A 27,085-nucleotide genomic window follows, 5' to 3' on the forward strand; every position below is an offset into this window, starting at 1 on the left:
GTGTAAATTCTTTCATATTGTATTAACTGGAAATTCTGACTGTCATGAGTATGGCATGAGTATGGTTTCTCAGCTATGGGGATTCCTTTATGCCTTGTAAAAAAAAAAAAAAAAAACAGATTTCAGACAAAACATTTATTACATTGAGAACATTTAAATGGTTTCTGAGCAGCATGAATTTTTTCAGGCTGTAGTAAAATGGGAAATATGGCTGAAACATTTATCTCATTCAGAATATGTAAATCATCTCACTGCAGTGTGGATTCTTTGAGATATTGGTAATGTAGATTTCCACTTGAAACTTATATCACATTAAATGTTCTGAAATATTTTCTTCCCTCCCTCCCCCCCCCCCCGGGCGATTTCATGGCACAGACTATTTCTTTTCGAATGGAAATATTTATAGCATTCAGCATATTTAAATTGTTTCTTTACAGTATGAATTCTTGGTTGTGCTAATTAGAAATTCTATCCAAAGCATGTAACACATGCAGAACAGTGAAGTGGTTTCTCACCTATGTAGATTCTTTAATGCCTTGAACAAGCAGATTTCAGATTGAATTATTTATCACATTTAAAGGTACTTCACCATTGTGAATTCTTATATGCCTTGTAAGACTAGATTTCAGATTAAATATTCTGAATGTGATAAAAGTTTCAAACTGATTCTCTTTGCTGTGGGGTCATTTCATGTAATTACGAATTAGGTTGCTGACTGAAATAGTATCACATTCAAAACATTCCAAAGGTTTTTCACCATTGTGAATTCTTATATGCCTTGTAAGACCAGATTTATGATTGAAACATTTATCACATTGACAACATTACATTGCTTCTAGTCCCTGTGGGTCATTTTAAGTAATCACAGATAGCTTTCCTGACAAACATTTATCCCATACAGAATATTTAGATGGTTTCTCACTGGTGCAGTTTCTCTGAAGTATTGCTAGTAGAAATTTGTAATTGAAACACATTATTCAGTACATTTAAATGGTTTCCCACCACTGTGAATTCTTTCATGTTCTATTTACTTGAAATTCAGACATAAAAATTATAAATCGAGAACATTTAAATAGTTTGTGTCCCATGTGGATTTTTTCAAGGCTAGTAAAATCAGATTTTAAAAAAAATCACACATTCAGAATGTAATGGTTTCTCATCTGTTTCAATTCTTTCCTGTCATTATTAAAGGCAATTATGGCTAAGATTTCACACATACAAAATATTTAAATAGATTCACTCCAGTGTGCATTCTTTCCTGTGTTGCTAATGGAGATTTGCCACTGAAGCTTTGCTCACATTCATAACATTTAAAGTGTTGTCTCCCATAGGTCATTTCATGTAATACCTGTTTTCTTCTCTGACTCAAATGTTCATCACATTCAAAATGTCATATTGAAATATTTATCACATTGAGAACATTTAAATAGCTTCTCTGCAGTGTGGATTCTTTGCTGTGTTGCTAATGTAGATTTGCGCCTTACAATTTTATCATATTCAGAACCTTAAAATGCTTTCTCTTTCACATGGGACATTTCATGCACAGGCTGATTTCTTTTTAGACTAGAATTATTATCAAACTCAGCATATTAAAACTGATGAGAAACTATGTGAACGCTATTGTCTTGACTGGAAATTATGACCAAAATATTTATCACATTAAGAAGATTTAAATGGATTCTCTTCGGTGTGGTTTATTTCATGCTTTGTTAGATCACATTTCAGATTGAAATACGTAACACATTCTGAACATTTAAATGATTTCTCCCCCGGTGGATTTCTTCATGCCTTGCAAGACCAAATGCAGTATTGAAACATTTAGCACATTGAGAACATTTAAATGGTTTTTCACCAGTGTGAATTCTTTTATGCTGGTTAAGATGGCATTTCAAACGGAAATATTTATCACATTCAAAACATTTAAAGGGCTTCATTCCAATATGGATTCTTTGATGTGTCACTAGTGTAGATTTCCATTTGAAGCTTTTATCACATTCAGAACATTTAAATGGCTTCACTGCATTGTGGATTCTTTGATGTATTGCTAGTGTAGATTTGCAATTACATTTTTTATCGCATTGAGAACATTTAAATGGTTTTTCACCGGTGTGAATTCTTTCATGTCTTATCAACTGAAAATTCTGTCCAAAACATTTCTCGCATTCAGAACACTTAAATGGTTTCTCACCTGTGTGGATTTTTTGATGCTTGCCAAGATTAGATTTCTGATTGAAGCACTTATCGCATTCAGAACATTTAAATGGTTTCTCTCCAGTGTGAATTCTTTCATGTTGTACTAAAAGGCTATTGCAACTGAAGCATTTATCACACTGAGAACATTTAAATGGCATCACTTGGGAGTGGATTATTTGATGCATTGCTAGTGTAGGTTTACTAGTATAGCTCTTATCACAGTCAGAACATTTAAATCGTTTCCCTCACCAGTGGGTCCTTCCATGCAGCAGCAGACTGCTTTTCTGATTGAAACACTTCTCACATTCAGAACACTGAAATGGTTTCTCACCTGTGTGAATTCTTTCATGTCTTCTAAAATCAGACTTCTGATTGAAACATTTCTCACACTGAGGACATTTAAATCGCTTCTCACCAGTGAGTATTTTTTTTTGCTGGCTAAAATTAGATTTCAAACTGAAACATTTATCACATTCAGAATATTGAAGTTGTTTTTCTTTTCCTGGGGTCATGTTATGCAACAGCAGATTTCTTCGGTGCACTTTTAGACTTTTCCTCTGACTGAACCTTTTCCCACATTTACTGCATAGAAATGGTGTTTTGAGTGGGTGGGATTTCTGGTGCAAAGCCTTTTCCATAGACATCACACAGAAAGGATTTCTTCCCTTTTCCCTGTGTCTGGTGAAGATCGGAAGTTATTTGATCACTGTTATTACTTTGGAAGTGTCTGCTCTCAGCTGTCTCTGCTGCTCATGGATATTTGTGACTTCCCTGTCATTTCCCTCAAACTCAGTAACTCCATCTGGTGAGTCTCCTGTAGGGTCTCGCTGTTTTCTCTCCGATTCTTGCTGACTATTCCTTGTGTTTCTCCTCTCAGTCCTCTGCGAAACATTGTCACATGCATTTCTTAATTCTCTTGCGATCAGTCCTATTTCTATCGGATAGTCTTCTCGATTCTCCTCCTTTTTTATATTCTGTGTCATCTCATCACTTGCTGGCGATAAAAGAAGACAATCATGCATTAGTGAACATGCAAATGTTTCTGATCCTATAATCACTGCTCTAGAATTGTCACACAGTGATACAACTGTACATTTCTGACCAATCACCGGGGTCCATGAACATCTACCCATGATGGGCGGCCTGCACCAAAAGCCCTAAGAGATAAGACTTGATGACCTAAATGTGTGTACACCCTAGGAGGCTTATGCAATAATGTGGATGTTAGACCCATGTACTGAAAAATCAAGGCACTGTTTCTTAAGTCACAATCGTGAAGTAAGGTGGGAGGGCAACTGGAAGTGTCCCAGAGCAGGCAGGCCCCTGGCACCCCTAAACTTGCTTACATTGACCAACAGCTGCCTATATTTTTTTTTGAAATTTACGTTTTTATTGGTTTTCAACGGTAACATACAAACAACCGGCATAGTAAGTCATACAGGATAGAAAAATCCAGGCATAGCACAGCTGTCATACATGCTGATAAGTAATCAAACTAACAAATAAGACACCCCTCCCCAAACCCTCCCCCACCCTCCCCCCTGTCAGAGTACCAGGCCATGAGCACACAGCTAACCATATTGGTCAGGAAACAGGTTAACCAAAAGCAATAAGAAAATAAGTATAATCCTACAGCAATAAGCAAATAAAACATAATCCTACAGGAATAAGGTCCTTCACTGGAAAGAGCGTTGGGTATTAGCATAGCAAGTTCTGAAGAAGGGAGCACCGGTCAACAAGTCCCGTAAAGGCCCCGTCTGACGCGCTAGAAATCCAGCAGGGTATAGCTCAGCTAGTCGAACCAGGAGATCCAAGACGAGTCGTATAATCCAAAAATGGTGTCCATGTTTTAAGATAGGAAGGCATAGTATTATGTTTATAAGCTGTTAAAAGAGCCAATCTCTGATAGCGATGTAATAAAGTAAAGATAGCCGAAAGACTCGGAACTGTGACAGACCTCCAGTTCCTGGCAATTAAAGTACGGGTGGCAATAAACACTTGCATACAAAAGCGCTGTGAGTGCTTAGGAACTGTATCAGGGAATATTTGCAATAATGCAGTTTCAGCAGCAATCATTAGCGGTACATTCAGAACCTTAGTCAGCCATGTAAACACTTCCTCCCACACTGGAGCCAGAACAGAGCATCCCCACCATATATGCAAGAAAGTACCACGATGTCCACAGCCACGCCAACATGAGTCAGACACCGTGGAGGAAAAATGTCGTATCCTATCCGGGGTATAATACCACCTATAAATAATCTTGTAGCAGTTTTCTTGCATGTGGGCTGAAATAGAACACTTCCGGGCATGAAGGTAGACCTCGTCCCAAGCCTGCCTCCCCAATGGTCTACCCAAGTCAGCCTCCCATTGAGTAAGATAGGGACCTGGTACCTCTTGTGGGGGAAAAAGTAACTGGTAAACCTTAGAAATTATACCCTTGAGCCAGTCACTGTGAAGACAATATGTTTCCAAGAGAGATCTCCCCTGGCGTAATAACCCATCACTTTGCAAACCTCGAACAAAATGAGTTGCTTGGGCATAAGCTAAGTAATCCCGGTAATCTAGCTGATGAAGCGCAAAAAATTGTTCCCGTTTAGGGGCACTACCCCCTACGAGAATATGCCCAATTGTGGTAATTCCCAAGGCGCGCCAGTGGTTAAACCTCCTTGACTGATACCCACAAGGGAAGTTAACGTTATGCATCAGTGAGGTATGATAAAAATACTGGTGGTCGCCCAAAAAGTGGCGTTTATTATTAGCCCAAACTTTGAGAGTAACCCCCAGGGACCATGGCATATCCAATATCGTCCGCCACGTATTCCGGGGTTGCCACGGCATAGCAGAGAGTGCCATGGGGCCAACAATCGACTGCTCTACGGATACCCACTGTTTAATAGTACTCTTGCGATGGATATCAATAACCGCTCGAAGTTGAGAAGCTATAAAATAGCTCCTGAGGTTGGGTACCCCCAGTCCACCCTGCAATTTAGGTAAACAAAGCACCGACCGGGCTACCCTCGGTGGTCTCCGCCTCCATATAAAATCAAAAATTCTTTTCTGCCAATTACGTAGTATCGGAGACGGAATATAAACTGGCAAGGAGGAAAATAAGTATAAAAGCTTGGGCAGAATAGTCATTTTAGATATGGCAACTCTACCAAGCCAAGAGAAGCCTCTCTTATTCCAGCGGCTCATATCAAGGGTAATGTTGGAGATGAGTGGGAGATAATTTAACGTGTATAACTCGGCTGGGTTGGGAGACAAATGTACGCCCAAGTACTTGACATGAGATTTAGCCCATTTAAAAGGAAACCGTGTCTTAAGGGCCTGCACCGTCCGTGGCTCCAAGTTAACATTAAGGAGCTCAGATTTCTCGAAATTCACCCGTAGGCCGGCCACCCTGCTGAAGGCATTAAGTTCGTGCATCACCCCCTGGAGGGAACGTTCAGGGTCGGTGAGCATCAACAAGACATCGTCTGCGAAAAGGGAAAGGATGTAATGGGCATCTCCCAACCGTACCCCATGGATTTCCGAGGAAGCTCTAATCCGTGCAGTGAGGGGTTCCATATATAGGGCAAACAACAATGGGGAGAGGGGGCACCCCTGGCGCGTGCCCCGACCAATGGGGAACGCCGGTCCATAACCATTATTGACTTTTACCCTGGCCTGTGGCCGGTCATAAAGCTTCTGAATCCAATTTACAAAATAAGGACCAAAGGCCAATTTATGCAGTGTGGAAAACAAAAACGGCCAGTGCACTAAATCGAACGCTTTTTCAGCATCCAAAGATAGTAGCACCGCCGGTATCTGTTTTTGGCGCACCCACCAGATTAGATCAATAACTTTTCGGATATTGTCTGCCGCCATGCGTTGGGGGACAAAGCCGACCTGGTCGGTGTGTACCAGGCTTGGCAGAAATCTGTTAAGGCGCATGGCTAAGATACGGGCTAGGAGTTTTAAATCAACATTTATGAGTGAAATTGGCCGGTAGGAACTGCACAACATAGGGTCCCGGCCCGGCTTAGCGAGAACCGTGACTCCCGCTGTATTAGCATGTCTATCTATAGTTCCACCTTCCCTCAAACTGTTGAAATATGCTGTTAAGGGTTCAACCAAGGTGCCCGAGCATTTTTTGTAATAGGCCCCGGAGAACCCATCCAAACCGGGGGCTTTGCCCATCTTAATAGACTTGATCGCAGAGGCTACTTCCTCCGCGGTGATGGGGGCATTGTTGAGATTACTTACCTGGTAATCTTGTTTTCCTTAGTGTAGACAGATGGACTCAGGACAAATGGGATAGTATCCGCGTGCTAGCAGTTGGAGACGGATCTGACGTCAGCACAGGGGCGTGTATATATCCCCACAGGAAGCGCAGCTGTTCAGTAATCTTCCTTGCAAAAGCTGTTACAGATGTGTGTACTGACGCTCAATGAAAAGTAAAGAAAAAAGTGAAAACAGGCCTCCCCCGACCGATTGACAGTGGCCGGAGACCGCCAGCCTTCCCAACCGGAAGGCGTGGATATAGGCAGAGTGTACGCTCTTAGGAACACAAAAGTCAAAGGCGTACCCGGAATCAGGGAAACCCATGTACACAGGCAGCTGGGCGGGATGCTGAGTCCATCTGTCTACACTAAGGAAAACAAGATTACCAGGTAAGTAATCTGAACATTTCCTGGCGTGTAGCCAGATGGACTCAGGACAAATGGGATGTACCAAGCTTTACACCCCGCCAGGGCGGGAGGCTGCCTGAGGACCATGCAGTACCCGCCCTCGCAAAGGCCGAGCCCTCCCTGGCCAGGACATCCAGACGGTAGAACCGAGAAAAGGTATGGAGGGAGGACCATGTCGCCGCTTTACAGATGTCCGCCGGCGACAGCATCCGGGATTCAGCCCAAGACGCCGCTTGGGCCCTGGTAGAACGAGCCTTAACCTGTAGAGGCGGAGCCTTCCCAGCCGCCACGTAGGCGGCTCTGACCACGTCTTTAATCCAGCGGGCAATGGTGGGCCGAGAGGCCGCTTCACCTTGCTTCTTCCCGCTGTGTAGGACGAACAGATGGTCTGTCTTCCGCAGGTCTTGAGTCATTGTCAGATACCTGGGCCGCAATCTGCCGATGTCGAGATGGCGTAATAAACGGCCTTCTTCAGATTTCTTCAAACCTACCGTGGTAGGCAAGGATATGGTTTGGTTAAGATGAAACTGTGAAACCACTTTAGGGAGAAAGGAGGGAACCGTCCGAAGATGGATAGACTCCGAAGTGATACGTAGAAAGGGATCACGGCAGGACAGCGCTTGTAGTTCAGAGACGCGGCGTGCGGAGCATACGGCCAGCAGGAATACCAACTTCAGGGTTAGAGACCGTAGAGACAAGCCCCGAAGGGGTCGGAAGGTGGATCCCGCCAGGAAATCCAGAACCAGATTAAGGTTCCATAAGGGTATAGGCCACTTTAGTGGCGGACGAAGATGCTGGACGCCTTGCAGGAAACGAGAAACATCAGGGTGCTTGGCGATAGTCTTGCCACCTCTCCCGGGTCCAGAGCACGATAGTGCCGCTACCTGAACCTTGATGGAGCTGAGGGAGAGACCCTTCTGAAGCCCATCCTGCAAGAAATCCAACACAATAGGAATAGTGGCGGCATGTGGACTGGTGCCATGAGAGTCGCACCATGCTTCAAAGATTCTCCAGATCCGTACGTAGGTGAGGGAAGTGGAAAACTTGCGAGCCCGGAGGAGTGTAGTAATCACAGGCCCCGAGTAACCCTTTTTCTTCAGTCGAGCCCTCTCAATGGCCAGACCGTAAGAGAGAACTGAGCCGGATCCTCGTGCAGAATGGGACCTTGACGTAGAAGGTCCCGGAGAGGAGGCAGGGGGAGAGGCTCCCCTGCCAGCAGGCGTCTGAGGTCCGCGTACCAGGGTCTTCTCGGCCAGTCCGGGGCCACCAGAAGAACTAGGCCCTGGTGTGACCGAATCCTGTGGATGAGGGCACCCAGTAGAGGCCACGGGGGAAAGGCATATAGAAGAGTCCCCGGAGGCCACGGCTGGACCAGAGCATCGATGCCGTGCGAGCACGGGTCGCGCCTGCGGCTGAAGTATCTGGGTACCTCAGCAGTGGACTCGTCTGCCAGTAAATCCATGGCCGGGATCCCCCAGTGATCGACAATCATCTGGAAAGCTGTGGGGGACAGCTGCCACTCGCCTGGATTCAGGCGTCCCCTGCTGAGGAAGTCTGCTGTGGTATTGTCCTTCCCGGCAATGTGGACGGCGGAGATGTCCCGCAGATTCGCCTCTGCCCAAACCATGAGCGGGGCGATTTCCAGAGATACCTGTCGGCTTCTGGTTCCGCCCTGACGGTTGATGTAGGCCACCGTGGTGGCGTTGTCGGACATCACCCTGACAGCTCTGTGCCGCAGCCGTGGAGCGAAACGAAGGCAGGCCAGTCTGACTGCCCGGGCTTCCAGGCGATTGATGTTCCATGTGGACTCCTCCCTGTTCCAACACCCTTGCGCAGTGAGTTCTTCGCAATGTGCTCCCCAGCCGCTGAGGCTGGCATCCGTGGTGAGCAAGATCCACGTGGGCGAGGACATCCGCGATCCCCTGCTCAGGTGGTCGGACCGCAACCACCACTGCAGCTGGGTCCGAACATGGACCGGCAGAGGGAGGTGCGTGGAATAGGCTCGGTGATGGGGGCTCCAGCGAGAGAGCAGGGAATGCTGTAGTGGTCTCATATGGGCCCGTGCCCAAGGCACCACGTCCAGAGTGGAGGCCATGAGACCCAGAACTTGCAGATAATCCCAAGCTAACGGCCGACTGGTTCCCAACAGATACTGGATACGCTGCCGAAGTTTCAACTGTCTCTTGGACGTAAGACTGACCGTGTCCGCCCGAGTGTCGAACCTTACCCCCAGATATTCTATGGACTGGGAAGGCTGTAGGCAGCTCTTGCTGAGGTTGATGACCCAGCCCAAGCTTTCCAGAAGGGCGATCACCCTGTCGGTTGTCCGCAGGCTCTCCGCACGGGACTTCGCCCTGATCAACCAGTCGTCTAGGTAGGGATGGACCAAGATCCCGTCCCGCCTGAGTGCCGCCGCCACAACCACGATCACCTTGGTGAATGTCCTCGGGGAGGTGGCCAACCCGAAGGGGAGAGCTCGAAACTGGAAGTGGCGGTCCAGAACCTTGAAGCGGAGGAAGCGCTGATGATCTGGATGTATCGGAATATGAAGATAGGCTTCGGACAGGTCTAATGCCGTGAGGAACTCTCCGGCTGGACTGCGGCTTTGACGGAGCGCAAGAGTTTCCATGCGAAACCTCGGCACCCGTAAGTACACCGATTGAGGGATTTGAGGTCCAGCACAGGCCGAAAAGTGCCCTCTTTCTTGGGTACTATGAAATAAATGGAATAGTGTCCAGAATTCACTTCCCAGGCAGGCACTGGGAGGATGGCGTTCAAGGTCAGGAGCCTCGTCAGGGTGGCCGCCAATGCTGCCTTCTTGAGCGGGGAACATGAAGACTCCACAAACTTGTCCGGAGGAAGATGATGAAAGTCCAGATAATACCCCTCTCGGATAACTGCGAGGACCCACTGGTCTGACGTGAGCTCGACCCATCTGGGGTAGAAGAGGGTCAACCTGCCCCCTATGGCTTCGTCCCCCAGATGAATCGGCAAATTCTCATTGTGGGATGCGACCGGGACCCCCGCCCGGCCCGTTCCCCCGTCTGGGCAGCCTGGACCGAAAGGACTGATTCCTGGCCGGAGGACGCGGCGTCTGGTAGCGCCCTCTATATGGAACAAATCGCTGTGAACCCCTGCCCCTGGAGGGCCGGGGACCGGAGCGCTGTCCCCTCCTGGACCGGTCTTCTGGTAGGCGAGGCACAGGAGAGGCACCCCAGGAAGCGACAAGCTTATCAAGGTCACTGCCAAACAGAAACGAGCCCTGAAAAGGCAATTTGGTGAGGCGAGACTTGGAAGGGGTATCAGCGGACCATGGCTGGATCCAGAGGTGTCTCCTGGCGGCCACGGAAGACGAGATCCCCTTAGCCGTGGTTCGAACCAAATCCGATGCGGCATCGGTGAGGAAGGAAAGAGCGGGCTCCATGTCAGCCGCCGGAGCGTTGTTCCGGACCTGAGACAAGCAGGCACGAGTGACCACCGTGCAACAGGCCGCAATCCTCAAAGAAAGAGCTGCCACCTCAAAATTTTGCTTCAGAATGGGCGTCCATCCGCCTGTCCTGGGGCTCCCTGAGGGCCAAACCCCCTTCCACAGGAATGGTAGTGCGCTTGACCACAGCGCTAATTAAGGCGTCCACCTGAGGGCATGCCAGGAGGTCCTGGAGAGCCGGTGCCAATGGGTACATGCCTTTCAGGGCCCGGCCCCCTTGAAATGAGGCCACCGGTGCTGCCCATTCCAAATCAATGAGTTGCTGAGCTGCCTGCAAGAAAGGAAAATGGCGGGCTGTAGGACGAAGACCTTCCAGCAGGGGGTTCTGCGCAGAAGGAGTCGAAGCACTGGGGTCCAGTGATCTCCACTCCGCCAGACACTGAGACACGAGGTCCGAGAGGTCCTCCTTAGGGAAAAAGCGCCGCATTGTCCTGTATGGCGCAATCCCCGGGGGGAGGTCCCCTTTGTCCGGGAGTTCGGACTCGTCCGGTGAAAACTCCTGGTCCGAGTGATCGGGACTGTCCAATAGCGGGAGGTCCCGCTCCCGAGAAGGCTGCGAGGGTCCCGGAACCGGATCCCTAGAGGCTGCCATCAGGCGGCAGCCCGCAGTAATGCGCGGAGACGCCGCCCCCGGCAGGAACCGCAGCAACCGCCGGAAGAACAGGCGCAGCAAGGACCGTAGGGGCAGGATGCGAAGCCGTCTGCATCTGGACAAAGGCATGAATACCCTGAAAAAGATCCACCCAGGAAATGGAAGCCGCCTCAAAAACGCCAGGGTACCAGATCCCCCGGGATTCCCGAGCGGTCGAGACCACCTCCCAAATCCGGGTAGCCGCAGGTGAAACTATCAAAAAACTGTGCTGAGATTGGTCCTGGCCGGAGGGTCCCCCGGCCGCCGCACATTGGTAACACAAGGAGTCGGGTCAGTACCCGCGCGTGGCACGAAGGTGGCACGCGGAGCAGAGGCCCAGAGCTGAAACGTCTAGGGCAAGTGGCGGCGCAGCCGCGGCTGCGGCTGCGAGCTGATCCATGAGCAGAATATAGCAAGCGTGCGCTTCCTATGCGGCAGCAATAGGTGCAGGCTAGAACAGGCGCACAATAGCAATAGGATGCGGCAGCAATAGGCGCTGAATAGAGCAAGCGCACAATAGCAAAGGTAAGCGGCAACAGTAGGCGCTGAGCAAAAACAAGCGCACAATAGCAATAGGAAGCGGCAGCAATAGGCGCTGAGCAAAACAAGCGCACAATAGCAATAGGAAGCGGCAGCAATAGGCGCTGAGCAAAACAAGCGCACAATAGCAATAGTAAGCGGCAGCAATAGGCGCTGAGTAGGAACAGGCGCCCAATAGCAAGAGTATGCGACAGCAATAGGCGCTGAAAAAACAGCCGCACAATACGAAGCAGGTAGCAATATACACCTAAGGGCAGTCAATAGACATACAGCAGCAATATGCGGCACATACTCACAGTGGCAGCCAAGAAGCAAGAACAAGGAGGAAAAAAATAAAAGCCGCGCCCATTACAGGCACGGAATACCTGAGTAAGGCCACAAATGGCGTCCTCCACGGCTTGCCACGCCGCCGGTCCTCTAGATAGCGGAGACCTGGGTGAAGAGACGTACGCCGTACCAAATCTTCAGCGCTGCCGGGCAGGATCACAGGCGGTCTCCGGCTGCGAGGGGAAAGGGCCGATACCTTTCACCGCCGCGGTTGAGGCACTGCACAGCAAACCCGCTACCCCCCGCCTCTTCCACGCCGGGAGCGAGGGCCTCGGCTGAACCGAGGACTTACACCTCCGGGGGACCACGGCAGTCACCACCCCGGGAAGCTCAACTGGGGGGCACGGCCAGAACGGCCCCTGAGGAGCGCGGGGCTCAAAAAGGTGGTGAAGAAAGGTAAAGTAGAATCAAGAAGAGAAGTCTTGGAAAGCACGCTGAACCAGCGTGCAGGCACTCCAAACTGCTTTGGAGACGGAAATTACTGAACAGCTGCGCTTCCTGTGGGGATATATACACGCCCCTGTGCTGACGTCAGATCCGTCTCCAACTGCTAGCACGCGGATACTATCCCATTTGTCCTGAGTCCATCTGGCTACACGCCAGGAAACTAACAATTGCTGTTGTTCCAGTGTCAAGGAGGGGAGGGCTACCCCGTCAAGATAATCTACAATATCGGGAGCTGAAACATTCGCTTGAGCATGATACAGGGAGCTATAAAAGTCCGAGAAAGTCTTTCTAATATCCGACGCAGTGGTCTGAGTAAGGCCAGCGTCACTCTTAATTTTAGAAATATTATTTTGTGTAAGCTTTGTGCGCAGCTGACGGGCCAGCAAGCGACCAGCTTTATCTCCCCCTTCATAATAGATCTGTTTAGTGATATCTAGGGCATGTAACACCTGTTGGTTATCTAAGGAAGCAAGATCATCTTTTAAGGCCAGCAGCTTCTGATAACTACGGGTGGATTGGGTCACCATATGCTCCCGGGACACCGCGGTGATTTGCGCTTGTAAGTCATCTCTGGCTTGGGTCCAAGAGCGCTTGCAAAACACTGCTCGGGAAATCAGGATGCCCCGGGCAACAGCCTTCGAGCCCTCCCATAACAAAGCCGGAGTAGTCAGAGGATGTTGGTTGAGACTAAAGTATTCCTGAAGCTGGGAATTCAGCTCCCGGAGAAAACGGTCATCTCGGAGTAGGGACTCGTTCAATTTCCAAAACCGGTCGCCCAGGTCCCCGCTACCCATATATACCTCCATAGTTATCGGGGCGTGGTCCGACCACGTGATAGCTTCTATATCCACGGAGCGTACATTATTACCCAACACCCCGTCCACCAGGAAAAAATCTATACGGGAGTAACTAGCATGGGGTGCCGAGAAATATGAATAAACTCGGCTTTTCGGAAAGCGGCTGCGCCATATATCCAATAAGTTCCAATCCGTCATAAGGTCCCGTAGAGATTTTCTGTTCGTCTGATACATAGAAACATAGAAATGACGGCAGAAGAAGACCAAATGGCCCATCTAGTCTGCCCAGCAAGCTTCACACATATTTTCTCTCATACTTATCTGTTTCTCTTAGCTCTTGGTTCTATTTCCCTTCCACCCCCACCTTTAATGTAGAGAGCAATGATGGGCAGACAAGGACCCTTTAGAATTATCCAGCTCCCGGCATTGCGTGACATTAAAGTCCCCACCAATAAGAATAGAGCCTTCGGCATGGGTCAATAGTAAAGCTTGAATGCCCATCCAGAAACTGACCTGATCCCCGTTAGGGGCATATAAAGACAGCAGAGTGTAGGTCTGAGTTCCCACACGAATCTTCAAAAGCACATACCTCCCCTTGGGATCTAGAACATGTGAAATGTGTTCAAACACCAATTGAGCAGAAATAAGGATCCCCGTCCCGGTGTACTTATTCTGCAGGCCACTGGCCGCCAAGTAAACATGAGGATATTCCTTAAATGTTAATAGATGATCATACCTTCTTTTCAGATGCGTTTCTTGAAGAACGCTATCTCTGGCCTAAGAGATTGAAGTTCCTCTCTAAGGAGACAACGTTTTCTACAGGTATTTAACCCTTTAACGTTCAGGGATACTATGCGCACCATGATAGTGGAGTGTTAGAAAGGAAATCCCCACTTAGAGACCCACCAGAGGACTTCCTCGTTAGCCGCATCTGGAAACGTATAGGACCCCTGATTCCTGTATACAGTAGGTGGAGTGGTAAAAAAGAAAATACTCGTCTACGCTCGAGTATTCCCATCCCCTGGCACTCAAACCCCATTCCCAAATAGTAGCGATTCTCTTGGACTGCGCGAATCATAGTGGGAGATGCTCAAAGAACAACACTGACAGCCCGCCCAGGCCGCCACCCCCCAGAGTAACCATGTTAGCATCGTGAGGCATATTTTCAATAACATTTACATTCTGTCTAACTAGTAACAACAAATGTAATGAAACACTTCAGAGAAACACTCATAAGCTGAGCAACAGTAAAAAATGGCAAAACTGTCAACTGCTTGGTGGGTAAATTTTCCCACAGAGTAGCAAAACCTCAGCTAGGCAGACATTCAACCCTTCTCCGCCGGATGTTCTCCCTTCCAGGATTGTTGGCGGCGCAGTCGCCCGCGTCCCGGCCCTGGTCTCTTCCATCTCGGTGTTGGATCCACAGGTGGGCCCCGCCGTGGCGGAGCAGCAGTAGCAAACGGAATCTCCAGGCCCGCCTTGGTGAAACTCTCAGCGGCTTCCTCCAGAGTACGCACTCGGTAGGTGATGCCCTTTCGCTGAAAAATAAGGGCAAAAGGGAAGCCCCAGCAATATCGAATGTCCTCATTACGGAGGGCAGCTGCAACTTCCCGCATGGAGTACCTCCTTTGTAGGGTGGAAGGAGCAAGGTCGTTGTATATAGCAATATTGTGGGTCTCCCAGGCCCATTGCTGCTGAACCCTGGCACTTTTAAGGACTTCCTCTTTTATCCGGAAATTGTGGAATTTAATTATTATGTCCCTCGGTTGATTGTCTCTGCGGGGACCCAGCGCTCGATGGGCTCGCTCCAGCTCAATATCTGTATTGTCAGCATCAGAAGTCGAAGAGCCTTTAGCAAGTATAAATTTACAAATGGCCGCCGCCGTTTTCATGCAGTCAGTGTAGGGCTCAGTTTCAGGTATCCCGCGCACGCGAAGATTCGCCCGCCGAGAGCGGTTCTCTAAGTCCTCGAGTTTCTCATTTACCCGTTCCAATTCGGCTTGTATATCCTTATTTTGGCCCGTGAGCACCTCAATGGCCTCGCTGTGCGTGTCAGCCCGGATGTCTAAGTCGTCCACGCGATTTCCCATCGCATGTAGATCCTCGCGCATGTCTGCGATAGAGGCAAGCAGTTCAGCTTTGTGCGCCTTGAGGTCGGACCAAAATTCCACAAACCAGGTCCTCATCTCCGCTCGGGTCGGGAAATCAGGGAGCGTTGTTGCAATTACCGGGTCCCCAGGCTCTATACCATTCTCTGGGGCTTCTACGCCATTTCCCTCCTCGTGGCTGCTCGCGGCCTGTTCCTCCTCATCGGGCAGAAGTTCCGCCGCAGCTTTAGTGAAGGAGAACTGTTTCAAATCAGTCAGTCGCTTGCGGGCAGCCATCTCGAAGCCTTCCCCTGCAGAATATTTTATAAACGGGCGCTCTCGCGGTGAAATTACTGTTAGATAAATGCCTCAATATTATTTGGGGAGCGGAGCTAACGTCTCAGGCAGCCATCATCAGCGCTGCTCACCAGCGCCCCCCCTGCCTATATTTTTTAATATTAATCAGAGGTTGTTTTTATTAAAAAATAAGATGAGAATGCTGGAGAATAGTATAAAAAAAAAAAAAAAAAGGCAGGTGAGAGGCTTTTAAACATGATTGGATGTTTTAATGTTTCACGGTTCATGAAGAGCAATGCTAACAAATCCAAAACAGCGCATGTCTATGCCAGGAAGCAGCGTTTACAGACGCAAAATTAAAAGTCTAAATGAACAGGAAGAGGCAGTACACACACAGGGCAGGATGCTCAGCACCCAAGTAGGGTTTTGTGTTTGGGTCTTTCAAAATGGGAAAAAGCAGATAGGGCACCTATTCGTATAGAGCCGGATTTTAAAAGGGTTAACCCTTTTAAAACGCCCCTGCGCGCGCCGAGCCTATTTTGCATAGGCTCGGCGGCGCACAAGCACCGTAAGCGCGTAAGTCTGGGGCTTGCAAAAAGGGGCCGTCGGGGGCGTGGCCAGGGGGCAGAGCCTGTGTCGGGGCCTGCCGCACCAGCAGACAGCCGGCGCGCGTACGTTACTGCTGCTCGGAGGCAGGCGTAACGTCGCGGATAAAGGTGGGGAGGGGTTTAGATAGGGCCGGGGAGGAGGAAGGAACAGGCAGTGCGAGCAGGGCTCGGCGCACGCAAGGTGCACAAATGTGCGCCCCCCTAGCGCGCTCCGAGCCCGGATTTCATAAGATACGCGCGGCTATCTTTATAAAATCTACCCCCTAGCTTTTAAAATGTTGCTGTATGTTTTATACTAATAGATTAACTGTCTTTTGCTAACAGTTGCCTGCGGGTCTACGTTCTCACGTGTATTTTAAGGCAGTGGCCGTTTTCAGATGCCTTCTCTGTTTCAACCCCCACAGCTCAAGAACCAGGTACTGCTCGGAGCTCTGAGCTGAAGAACGGGATACAACCAAAAAAACGTAGCTAGTAGAAAAGAATAGGGATGACCTCAGAAGAGACCAATAAGCCGTGGCAAGCTGTTCCTTCATCGATGGAGCTCTTTTTTTTTTTTTTTAACACACATTAGCACGGGTAGGCATTAACATGTTTTAAACACGTTTGTGTTTCACTTCACAGCTCAAGAGCCAAGTACGGCCAAAAACCCTGCACATCAGATGGTCTACGAAGCCAAAAGGATAAAAGCAAGCACGGCAAAAAAAAAAGGAAACAAAACAACCCAAAAACATAGCGACTCTACGAAAACAGAGTACAGACCTGGAAACTGTGAGCCGTAAAGTGTTTTCCTTTTATTTTCTTGTTTTCCTGGTTTACTTTAAGTGTGCCCAAAGCGACCGAGCATCGGCAGGCCCCCTGCGGAAAGGCAGGCATCGCGAAAGCCCTCCCCCGAAGCAGCAAAGGAAGAGGGGCGACGGATACAGCCTCACCGGAGAAGGACCGGAACCGACTGCGAGTCAGAGAGAGTGCGGGACCTTTCTGCCATCCCCTCGGGAGGGACTGCTTTCAAACGGTGTGATCTAGCCAGGCGCATGGAAAATATCGCGCCGCTCAGGGAAGCCGTACGTCTGGGAATTCAACAAGCTTTAGAAGAGATAAAGTAGCAGAGCAGAGTCCGATGATTACCTGCAAATACGAGGGGCGTACAGCAGAGAGGTCCTAACTGCAGATTGTATTGTCGCTCTAAAGAATAAGAACATAAGACATTGCCATGCTGGGTCAGACCAAGGGTCCATCAAGCCCAGCATCCTGATTCCAACAGTGGCCAATCCAGGTCACAGGTACCCGGCAGGATTCCTAAATTACATAAGAACATAAGAAATTGCCATGCTGGGTCAGACCAAGGGTCCATCAAGCCCAGCATCCTGTTTCCAACAGTGGCCAATCCAGGCCATAAGATCCTGGCAATTACCCAAACACTAAGAAGATCCCATGCTACTGATACAATTAATAGCAGTGGCTATTCCCTAAGCAAACTTGATTAATAGCCGTTAATGGACTTCTCCAAGAACTTATCCAAACCTTTTTTGAACCCAGCTACACTAACTGCACTCACCACATCCTCTGGCAACAAATTCCAGAGCTTAATTGTGCGTTGAGTAAAAAAGAATTTTCTCCGATTAGTCTTAAATGTGCCCCATGCTAACTTCATGGAGTGTCCCCTAGTCCTTCTACAATTCGAAAGTGTAAATAACCGAGTCACATCTACTGTTTAGCCACACACATGATACTGGCACAAAAAAAAAAAAAGGAAAGAGGTCAACTGCTTGACTAAAATGCTGTGCGATAAATGGGAATCCTACAGAGAAAAGGGGGATCAGTGTAAGGGAAAGCACTGAAAGGCTGTGGCGAAGAGCTGCTGAAAGGTGAGAGACACATGCGCTTCATGGCAAAGCCAGGCAATCCTAAAGTTTCAGAAAAAGGATGTTATCTCGTGACTGCTAACGTCTGCAGGAAGAGGGGGTGCACGAGCCCAATTCCATCTTTGCCCCAGGCCTTTACCAAGAACAGAAATGGGAATCTGCGGGCTCAGACAGGCGGCTTATTTTGCAGTCTCTTTAGAAAAGCAATGCCGCTTTTGAGAAGGGGGATTTGAGATTCTTAAGCTGCACGTGAAAAACACGGCCAGAAACATAGCCCGAGATGTAATGGGGCGTGTGAGCGCATCCGTTCTGAAGAAGATGGATGGCGCCGGCCAGATGGGACCAGGGTTGGCTGTGATTTGAAGAAAAAGTACCAATTGACAGAGGCTTCTACAGGGGCCTCCTGAACCTTGTAACAGAGAGAAGCACGAGGCCATCGTGCCTCGGAAGCGCAAGACGAGAACGGACGTCTCCAGGAAGAAGGATGTAGTTGAACACGGCGTCACGGCGTTTGTGCACCAAGAGTCGGAAGGGTGTGTTAAATTGAGGTTTAACCTGCTTCAGCTGTCATAGCCCCCAAACCAATCTTGGAAACATTTCTGTAGAAATGTCACCGCTTTCGTCTCTTATCAGAAACCGCACCTTTGGACTTTTTGTAACGCCAGCCGCGGTGAAGATTACGTTGATTTCAATAATAACGCTGCTGTTACCTGACCTGAAAGAGGGTGGCTCTGACCTCGACGTGGGAGTCAGAGTAAGTCCTGGTGAACTACCCTGTGGCCTCTCTGTTCAGTCAGCCGGATGTCCGCCCCCTGGGATTAGTGGTGAATATGCACCCCTGCGACCTTCCCGGCGAGCACTGCAGGACCGGGTTGGGGAATGAGCTTCGAAGCTGTACTCTCAACTTTTTGTCAGTGGGGTTCCTAAGAAAGGAGGAGAGGTATCCCCACGCCATACACGACGGGTGTCCCTTGGTTCACCGGAAGCCTGCCAGCTGCCTGGGCTGCGTAATACGTTCTGTAAACCGTGTACTCTTTATACACATCCATGTTAAAAAAAAAATCCTCAGCTTTGCCAGGTCGCAGATGACGTTTAAGGATCCCCTTCCTGTAGCGGAACTGAGACGTGCATGTTCTGACCCATCTTTATTTCAAACGCGATGGCATGGACGTGCTTTTTGTTCGCAGGAATGTAAGGAGGCTTAGCATAAGGGAAGGTAATAAACTTGTCCCTGGGACCCTTGACGGGGACGCAGCATAGCAATGGTCTCCTACTAACCGATATTGGTGTACAGATACAAGGTGTTAAATCTCCTGTAATATCCACAGGTACACATAAAGCATGGAAGAGACGTCAAGGCTTTAACCCCATCGGACTATCAGCCTATGCCACACCACCAGTACCCTAGCAGAATGGACCTCCCCACCCCCAGGGATGGGAGCGCCCCTTACAAATATAGGCCAAGATGATGGCCTCCTTCAACCATCGCACAATGGTCGCCTTGGAAGCCTCGATCCCTTTGGACCAAGCCCCCAAACAGTACAAAGAAGTGATCAGACTAACAAAAACTGTTGATTGATCTTCAAAAATCGCAACAGCACCCACCACACCAGCAACTCCCGCACAGTGTGGCCTCAAAAACATCCACATTTTGAAAGGCTGGAAGAGTTACTGTTTGACCAAGGTGGAAAAAGGGATACCACTTTCATCAAAACATGACGGCATCGCCCTCTAGGACATTCCTGCCGCTGAAGGGACCCCTTCAAAACAATGCCTGAGGTTCCTGAATCCTTTCAGTGCAACAAATTGCCACCAGAACCAAAAAAAATATTCAATGAAGCCTGGCATAGTGGCTCAAACAGAGGATCACAGAGTACCCTCAACTCTAAAGTTAAGGTTTCATGAGGTAAACACCCGCCTTTCAAGTCTGTAACAAGGACAGACGACCTCCTCTGAATAGTTCCTCAAATGTCAAGCCACAAGGTGAGCTGCCTGATCCAAAGAAAACTGGACCTCAATGGAGCAGACGCAGTAGATGTCAGAGTCTTAGGGTCCGTCCATTGCCAGATTTACGAGATCCGTGAGCCATGGGCAGTTCAGCCATGCTGGAGCTCCCAGAGTCCCCCTTCCCCCAGGCGAGTCTCGATATGCTTCGGCACTCTTCCAACTAAGATCCATGGAGGAAACAGAGAGGAGAATCCTGCAAGACCACGTTCAAACCAGAGCATCAAACCCCCTACGGCACCCACCCCTTCCTGAAGATTTGGCGCGCCGTGGCAGTCTGCTTCAAGGCCCATCAAGTGCAACCGAGGAACCCCGCCATCTGGTCCGAACGAGATCCATCGCCCCCCTTCCACAAGCTCTCATTCTCCTGGATCCACAACACTGCAACCGAGCAAGTCTGCATGAATGTTCTCTGCTCTGGCTACCTGGGAGGCTGTTCAAGCCAGCAGGTACTGTTCTGCCCACCAAAAACAGCTCCTATGCCTCTTGAGATAGCAATTTGGCTGCAGATTCCTCCTGCATGGAGGACATAAGAACATAAGAAGATGCCATACTGGGTCAGACCAAGGGTCCATCAAGCCCAGCATCCTGTTTCCAACAGAGGCCAATCCAGGCCAAAAGAACCTGGCAAGTACCCAAAAACTAAGTCTATTTCATGTAACCATTGCTAATGGCAGTGGCTATTCTCTAAGTGAACTTAATAGCAGGTAACGGACTTCTCCTCCAAGAACTTATCCAATCCTTTTTTAAACACGGCTATACTAACTGCACTAACCACATCCTCTGGCAACAAATTCCAGAGTTTAATTGTGCGTTGAGTAAAAAATAACTTTCTCCGATTAGTTTTAAATGTGCCCCATGCTAACTTCATGGAGTGCCCCCTAGTCTTTCTACTATCCGAAAGAGTAAATAACCGATTCACATCTGCCTGTTCTAGACTTCTCATGATTTTAAACACCTCTATCATATCCCCCCTCAGCCGTCTCTTCTCCAAGCTGAAAAGTCCTAACCATAAGCCATTGCGGTCACATTGTCTAACAAAACTTCTACCACTCACCCACGCAAATGTGGAAGAAAGAAGAATGCTTGGTAAGCTGCTCTCGTTTCCAAATGACTGTTGGACCATGATGCGTCTTCCACCTACCCCCGGCCCTGCGCGATTTGCCCCTGGCAGATGGATCCACCCCCTAGACCTGAAGGCTGGCACCGGTGATCAATGCTGCCCACTCCAGGATTCCCAACGCCACGCCCATCTCCCGATTTAACTGGGAAAGCCACCAGGAGTCCCCCTTTTTAAGGGTAGCCGAAGCTGAAAAAACCTCCTCTGACTGGGGCTGCCAGCGGGAACAGAAGTGCCCTCTGCAGAGGGCAGGACAGACGCGCCCTGGGCAGCGAATTCCCAGGGAACTAGATGGCGCACAGATGCCATAAAATCCAGGACCGGCAAATACACCCTGGCCCTGGAACCGACAGATGTAACAATCTGCGGACTCTCTCTCTCCACCACAGCAACACGTTGCCAAGGGCAGTAGCAAAACGGGCTCCCAGGTGAGGATTGGGTGGGAACCAAGTGACTCCTTGCTATAATCGACCACCAAGTTAAGAGACTGCAACAGCTGCGTCACTCGGTGACCCGAGCGTTGAAGGAGCTGCTTTGACTTTGCCAGAAGAGTCGGTCACCCCAATAGGGATGCACTAAAATGACTGCCCTCCGCGGTGCTGCAACTGCGACCATCGTTTCCCTGGTGAATGTCTCCTGCCCGTCCGCGAGTCCAAATGGGAGCGCTCGAAACTAAAAAAATGTTCCCCTAGCAGAGCGAACCACAGAAAACCACTGATGTTTCTGCCCTATTGGGCTGTGCTGCTGCGCTTCCATGAGATACACAGAGGCCAGGAACGCCCCTTTGCAAGCAGCTGCAATCCCAGATTGTAAGTTTCCCAATTGGAAAAGAGGCATTCATAGAAGCACGCTCATTTTCTGGAGGACCAGAATAGGCCGAAAGGCCCCTTTCTTCTTCAGAACCACGAAGTAGATGAAGTGTCTTCCGTGCTCCAGATGGCACGGGCACCTCCAGTTGTGTTAACCGGTCGTATCGCCCAAACCGCCACTAGCTTTTCCATGGAAGTGCAGGGAGAGACCATGAAAGCAGGTAACACAGTAGAGTTCAAGAGAGGACTTCACAAGTTGCTGAAGGAAGAGTCCATAAACACTTATTAAGCATGTAGACTTGGGAAGTAGTACTTACTACTACTTTACACTTCTATAGTGCTACACGAGCTAAGCAGCGCTGTAAGTCATCACTGATTCCTAGGCGTGAGACACAAGAAACAGATCAGCAGCCGCTGGGGACATGCAAGCTTCTTGTGACCTGGAATGGACACAGTGGACCTTGGTCTGACCCAGCAGGGCGCTTCTTATGTTCTTAACTTTATGGAAGCTCACCAGCAAGTGTCCTCTGGTGAGCTATCAAAATATATGTAAGTCTGTTCTGAGGCTCCCTCTCTCAGCAGAAACAGGGCTGGCAGGGGCTGCTCTCAAGTGAAAAAACACAAACCAATCTCAGATACCGGCCTAGACACAGAGCAATTATGGAGTTGGATTTAGGAGAAAAAAGAATAATGACCCTCAGTAAATCAGTCCCTGTGTCTGATAAAGATTCAGATAACGCAATCCTTACCCAGGGAGCTCAGGGTCTCATAATTCTCCTTCATCACCTCCCTGTAAAGCTCCTTCTGCCCTTCATCTAAATACTCCCACTCCTCCTGGGAGAAAGAGACAGCGATGTCCTCAAACGTCACCGGCACCTGAAACACAAACCAGAAACATGAGGAGGGGCTCAGCGTGCATTAGATCTCAGCTGGATTTCTTCTCCTAATGTTTTACCATGGAACAGAGGATGCCTGCTCCCCTCTCCCCCAGGAACTGCCAGACTTTAAGAACATAAGAAAATGCCATACTGAGTCAGACCAAGGGTCCATCAAGCCCACCATCCTGTCTGCAACAGTGGCCAATCCAGGCCATAAGAACCTGGCAAGTACCCAAAAACTAAATCTATTCCATGTAACCATTGCTAATGGCAGTGGCTATTCTCTAAGTGAACTTAATAGTAGGTAATGGACTTCTCCTCCAAGAACTTATCCAATCCTTTTTTAAACACAGCTATACTAACTGCACTAACCACATCCTCTGGCAACAAATTCCAGAGTTTAATTGTGCGTTCAGTAAAAAAGAACTTTCTCTGATTACTTTTAAATGTGCCACATGCTAACTTCATGGAGTGCCCCCTAGTCTTTCTACTATCCGAAAGAGTAAATAACTGATTCACATCTACCCTATCTCTCTTGATTTTAAACACCTCTATCATATCCCCCCTCAGTCGTCTCTTCTCCAGGCTGAAAAGTCCTAACCTCTTTAGTCTTTCCTCATAGGGGAGTTGTTCCATTCCCCTTATGAGACTGGAAAATTGAGACTGGAAAATTGGGCATCCAAATGGCAGATGAAATTTAATGTGGATAAGTGCAAGGTGATGCATATAGGGAAAACTAACCCATGCTATAATTACACAATGTTGGGTTCCATATTAGGTGCTACAACCCAAGAATGAGATCTAGGCGTCATAGTGGATAACACATTGAAATCGTCGGTGCAGTGTGCTGCAGCAGTCAAAAAAGCAAACAGAATGTTGGGAATTATTAGAAAGGGAATGGTGAACAAAACGGAAAATGTCATAATGCCTCTGTATCGCTCCATGGTGAGACCGCACCTTGAATACTGTGTACAATTCTGGTCGTCGCATCTCAAAAAAGATATAGTTGCAATGGAGAAGGTACAGAGAAGGGCAACCAAAATGATAAAGGGGATGGAACAGCTCCCCTATGAGGAAAGGCTGAATAGGTTAGGGCTGTTCCGCATGGAGAAGAGACGGCTGAGGGGGGATATGATAGAGGTGTTTAAAATCATGAGAGGTCTGGAACTGGTAGATGTGAATCGGTTATTTACTCTTTCGGATAGTAGAAAGACTAGGGGGCACTCCATGAAGTTAGCATGGGGCACATTTAAAACTAATTGGAGAAAGTTCTTTTTTACTCAACGCACAATTAAACTCTGGAATTTGTTGCCAGAGGATGTGGTTAGTGCAGTTAGTGTAGCTGTGTTTAAAAAAGGATTGGATAAGTTCTTGGAGGAAGAGTCCATTACCTGCTATTAAGTTCACTTAGAGAATAGCCACTGCCATTAGCAACGGTAACATGGGAATAGACTTAGTTTTTGGGTACTTGCCAGGTTCTTATGGCCTGGATTGGCCACTGTTGGAAACAGGATGCTGGGCTTGATGGACCCTTGGTCTGACTCAGTATGGCATATTATGTTCTTACGTTATTTGCTAACTTCATGGAATGCCCCCTAATCCTTCTATTATTGAAAGTGTAAATAACCAAGTCACATCTACTCGTTCAAGACCTCTCATGATCTTAAAGACCTCTACCATATCCCCCCTCAGCGTCTCTTCTCCAAGCTGAACAGCCCTAACCTCTTCAGCCTTTCCTCATAGGGGAGCTGTTCCATACCCTTTATCATTTTGGTTGCCCTTCTCTGTACCTTCTCCATCGCAATTATATCTTTTTTGAGATGTGGCGACCAGAATTGTACACAGTATTCAAGGTGCGGTCTCACCATGGAGCGATACAGAGGCATTATGACATTTTCCGTTTTGTTCACCATTCCCTTTCTAATAATTCCCAACATTCTGTTTGCTTTTTTGACTGCTGCAGCACACTGCACCGACGATTTCAATGTGTTATCCACTATGACGCCTAGATCTCATTCTTGGGTTGTAGCACCTAATATGGAACCCAACATTGTGTAATTATAGCATGGGTTAGTTTGTTTGTTTTTTTGACTGCTGCAGCACACTGAGCCGACGATTTTAAAGTATTATCCACTATGATGCCTAGATCTTTTTCTGCTGAGCAGAAAGCCCTGCAGCCATTCTCCTGCCCCTTCTCCAGAGCAGGATTTCCAGCCCCGGCTCCCTCCCTGCACGATCCCCCCTAGGGTTGGAGGCAGCTTTGAGCTGTACTGAGTAAAGGCGCTCAGTTTTCCCGTCGATAGCAGGCTGAATTAGCCCTGCTGTCATGGGACTGTCCATCAGGCCCGGGAGGCGGAGCTTCCTAAGCGATGTCAGAGCTTTGCTCTGAGGCTGCGCGTGGGTTCCCGCGCCGGATTAACAGTTCTCCTCAGTCTGTTTTTCCGCGCGCGGGATCGCACGCGGAGCTTCTATACTCCTCAGTATAAATAACAGATACCAGTAAAAAAAAAAAAAAAAAAAAATGTCTGACACACAACGACCGCCGAGACCCTCAGGATTCAAACCATGTGAATGCGGCAAGGTAATGTCCATTACGGACACACATTCCCTCTGCTATCGCTGTCTAGGGCCAAACCATGACACTGATAATTGCCCTTCATGTGGCCGTATGTCTCCGAGGGCACAAAGAATGAGAGCGGAAAAGATAAGAGTGCTGACACACCTCCGTGAGACAGCTAACAGTGTATCGGACACAAAATCTTCTCCGGGTCCGGGAACTACTCCTCCTCAAACGCAGAGAGGACGTTCCACAAAACATGTTAGCCAACACAAATTAAAATCTAAAAGAAATGAGGAGCGTAGGCACAGGGATCGCCCGCCCTCACGAATGAGATCTTCTTCAAGATCGAATAGCTCCCCCTCAAAGAAGAAAGCACTCACCAAACATTCAAAACAGCCATCTACTGACGCGACTCAGGGGGCAGTGAGGCAGAGCGAAAAGGCGCAATCCGGCGCCGTGAAGGACGGCGCAGCTCTCACTGGCGCGAGGCACGCTACTGAATCCCTTCTCAATACAAACCACGTGAGCCCGACGCATCGACGCGGCGCACCATGTGACTCCATTCATCCAGTCACGGCGCACCACGGCGCTTCAGACCGCACGAGCCGGCACGGCTCAATTGTAAATAAAAAATCTCAACGGGGAACCTTAAAGAAACAGTACCCCCCTCAATCGACAGGCAAAGATAAAAGAATAAAAAGGATTGGGGCAGACAGGGATACACAGTCTATACAACCTACAACCTCAGGTCACACAAGACCTGCAGCACACCCCATTCATACTGTCCCTTCACAGTCACCTCCCCAATGGAACACTACAGAGGAGTCGGACGTGCCCTCTTGTTCCTCCTCCTCCTCCTATTCCTCAATGGGCAGGTCATCTAACCTTACCCAGCCCAAATACTCAAAACAAGCATCTTTTCAAGAACCACTCAATAAAAAGAGAAAATTATCTAAAGATGCTAAACCTACACAAAATCCTGCCTCTCACGCTTCAACAGGCAACAAACCTCAAATGACAGGGCAAGCACAAGATGCTTTTCATACACTGTCATTAGCCTTATCTGGATTTTTTGAAGCCATGCAAGCCTCCTATCACATGCCAACATCTGTAGATGCTGAACGTCAGTCCACTTCAACTCACACTATAAATCCTGGAAGTCAACAGGACACCTCTCCGAGTCCCCGGGGTACAATTACTCTTTCACCGCCACATCACAACCCACATCTACCACTTCCGCAATCCTCAATACCACATGATGGTACACGAGATGCACAGCATACGTCTCACAGTCATTTCCATTCATTAGACACGGATGTGTCTCCTGATTCTTCCACAGGATATCCATCAGATCCAGAGGAAGCTTCCCAGGAGCCTTATTCTCCTCCGGAAGATTTAACTTACCCAAAATTCCTGGAGAAAATGGGAACGGCTTTAAACATTCCTATCCAGAAGATACCGGATCCGAGAGCAGACACACTTGATCTGCTAAAAATATTTGATGTGCCAACAGAACCCACTGCATTACCCTCGCATGCAGTTTTGAATGCATTGTTGGAAAAATCATGGGAAACTCCCTTCACAACACAAGCTGTATCCAAGAAAATAGATTTAAAATATAAGATACAAAAATCTCCATATTATTCCACCTCCCAACTACCTCATGCATCACTTGTAGTTGAATCAGCAATGACTAAAGCACGGAAACAGAGGTTACATTCTACATCTCCTCCTATCAAAGATCTTCGCACCCTAGACGACTTTG

At 48.5% G+C, this 27,085-nt stretch overlaps 1 long non-coding RNA gene across 1 annotated transcript; it reads right to left on the bottom strand.

Moving 5' to 3' along the window:
• Window positions 1–120: 120 nt before the first annotated feature.
• On the bottom strand, window positions 121–22,691 carry LOC115083537. Its single transcript, XR_003854353.1, has 2 exons — window positions 22,632–22,691; window positions 121–3,187 (listed from the first exon to the last, which is right to left on the bottom strand). It is a non-coding gene; the product is annotated as an uncharacterized LOC115083537 (long non-coding RNA).
• Window positions 22,692–27,085: the final 4,394 nt, after the last annotated feature.

Source organism: Rhinatrema bivittatum, chromosome 2, assembly GCF_901001135.1.
Source record: "Rhinatrema bivittatum chromosome 2, aRhiBiv1.1, whole genome shotgun sequence".
NCBI lineage: Eukaryota > Metazoa > Chordata > Amphibia > Gymnophiona > Rhinatrematidae > Rhinatrema > Rhinatrema bivittatum.